This window comes from Penaeus chinensis, chromosome 9 (genome assembly GCF_019202785.1).
Source record: "Penaeus chinensis breed Huanghai No. 1 chromosome 9, ASM1920278v2, whole genome shotgun sequence".
Taxonomy (NCBI): Eukaryota; Metazoa; Arthropoda; class Malacostraca; order Decapoda; family Penaeidae; genus Penaeus; species Penaeus chinensis.
The window spans coordinates 32,050,327-32,052,826 of record NC_061827.1 but is presented as its reverse complement, the minus strand read 5'-3'; the positions used below and the strand labels follow the sequence as shown (position 1 = coordinate 32,052,826).

The window sequence follows — 2,500 nt, the reverse complement described above, 5'->3', positions numbered from 1 at the left end:
TAACAAAAGAGGCAGAAAATCATACGACGATTTCTCCGTTTGAAGTGTGCCTGCAACATTCGTTTGTTGCCATTAGAAGAAACTACGATCGAGTGCTTCAGGCAGTCTACAGGCTCTATGAAGCTCCATTCTTAACATAATGGCACCCCGGAACACACCTACGTTGTCTCTCAACGTGCCTCCACTGTTCAGGCACTCTGCCCACCACATAGTGCTTCTTTAAGTCATCGTATTACACTTCACAATACTAAATTGTCTTTAACAACATTGGAAAGTACAAAACCATTGAGATAATTCATTTATATATATATATATATATATATATATATATATTATATATATATATATATTAGCTCCCTTGATAGACATTTCGATTAACCTAAAAAAAACTTGGCCATTCAGATCTATTTCTTCGGCTAAAGACCTAACAAGGAAAAGTTCCTTGTCATCTGGGCGAAGAAATGTACAAAGCACAGACGAACCAATGATAGACAATTACAATGCCCCCCCCCCCACACACCCCACCCCCAACCGCATTCCTTCATAAAGGATGCTAAACCGTTCGCCTCGTCCTAGCTAAGTATAAAACAACATCTCTCGACGGTTCTCGTTCCCCTTCATCGCGCTCCCAAGGCCATCATCCGCTCTACAAATCAGCCGTCACTGTCGACATACTCCGTCACTACAACTCCAATATCCGCCCGTGTTCCGGTGCAGAGGCGTCGGTGCGAAGGGCTTTCCTCGCCGAAGCGGGAGGGAGCCGCCCTGCCGCCGGCTGCGACCCAGTCAAGCGAAGTATTACTCGTGTTATGCCGCGGTGCCTCTCCGGAGACGCCCGACATTTTGGGCCAAAATCTCCCTTTGTCCTAACCCTTTCTCGCCCTATCTGGCTCAGGTCACGGCTATTTACGGTGAGTGATAATGGATACACAAGGGCAGCGTTTACGAGATGGACACGATGATGACACACACTTTGGGCAGTTTGATGAATCCCTTACAGGTGTGGATACAAATACCACACGGCGACGTGGACCGCCTATCAATCATCTACACAGGTATCCCATCCCCCTCCCTTTATAGAAATATGGCACGTTCTGCCACGTCTCCCTGAGCGGTTTCCTTCCCGCTATCCCCCTTTACCCATCTCTCTCTCTCTCTCTCTCTCTCTCTCTCTCTCTCTCTCTCTCTCTCTCTCTCTCTCTCTCTCTCTCTCTCTCTCTCTCTCTCTCTCCTTTACGTCTCTCCCGACTGTTCCTTTCCCCTCCTCTACCCCCAATCCCTCCTTCCCCCTCCCCTTCCCTCCCCAACCCCGCCAACCCGATGTCCTCGTCAGGTTAAAGTGGGGTGTCGCGTCCCCGTTTCCACCCGCTCCATCAAATACATGTTTGGAGAATTTTCCACCTTTTTTTCTCTCGTTCCTTTTCGAAACGACCTGCGATTTCCTTACGTCTTCATTACGGTTAAAGTGGATATCCCGAAAGCCGGGAACGCACACATTCCAAGTCGCCTCGGCAAGGCAATAAGAGTCATTTCTTTCTTTCTGGTCTCTGTCTGTCTGTCTGTCTCTCTCTGAAAGATGGAATTTTGCTTTCGCTTAGGTCTCTCCACGTAAGTCTATTGTCTTCATCTAATATGAAAGACAGATAGTCACAGAAAAAGGAAGGATTGGGGTAGGAGAGGGGAAAGGGGAGAGGGGAGGGGGAGAGGGGAGAAGGAAGAGAAGAGAGGGGAGCGGGGAGAAGGAAGAAAAGAGAGGGGAGCGGGGAGAAGGAAGAAAAGAGAGGGGAGCGGGGAGAAGGAAGAAAAGAGAGGGGAGCGGGGAGAAGGAAGAAAAGAGAGGGGAGCGGGGAGAAGGAAGAAAAGAGAGGGGAGCGGGGAGAAGGAAGAAAAGAGAGGGGAGCGGGGAGAAGGAAGAGAAGAGAGGGGAGCTGGGAGAAGGAAAAGAAGAGAGGGGAGAGGAAAGAAGAGAGAGAAAATAGAAGAGATGGGAAAAGAGATAAGAAGAAGATAAGAAATGAGAAGGGAGAGGAGAGGAGAGGAGAGAGAAGAGAGAGGGAGGAGGGAAGGGAAGGGAAGGGAAGGGAAGGGAAGGGAAGGGAAGGGAAGGGAAGGGAAGGGAAGGGAAGGGAAGGGAAGGGAAGGGAAGGGAAGGGAAGGGAAGGGAAATAACGGAAGAAAAATAATGGAAGGAAAATAATGGAAAGGAAAGGGAGACGAAAAGAAGGAAAGGAAAGGAAAGGGAGACGAAAAGAAGGAAAGAAATGGAAACGAAAAGAAGGGCAAGGAAAGAGCGCGAAAAAGAAAGAAAGGGGAGATGCTGTTTCAATATCCATCATCCCTATCAATCAGTATATCCATCTCCTCCTTCTAAATATATATCTATGCCTTATATTTTGTCTGAGGGCTGTATCCCTTACCGGAAACGGTGAGACGGAGGAAAATGAAAACCATTCTTCACAACTATCAATCACAGACCACGCAAGCAAACCAACGAAGCACA

The 2,500-nt window shown here is 48.2% G+C and overlaps 1 protein-coding gene across 3 annotated transcripts in view; it reads right to left on the bottom strand.

Moving 5' to 3' along the window:
- The window catches only part of LOC125029165 (E3 ubiquitin-protein ligase SMURF1-like), a 90,346-nt gene that overhangs the window by 48,970 nt on the left and 38,876 nt on the right, over nucleotides 1-2,500 (bottom strand). The window lies entirely within an intron of this gene.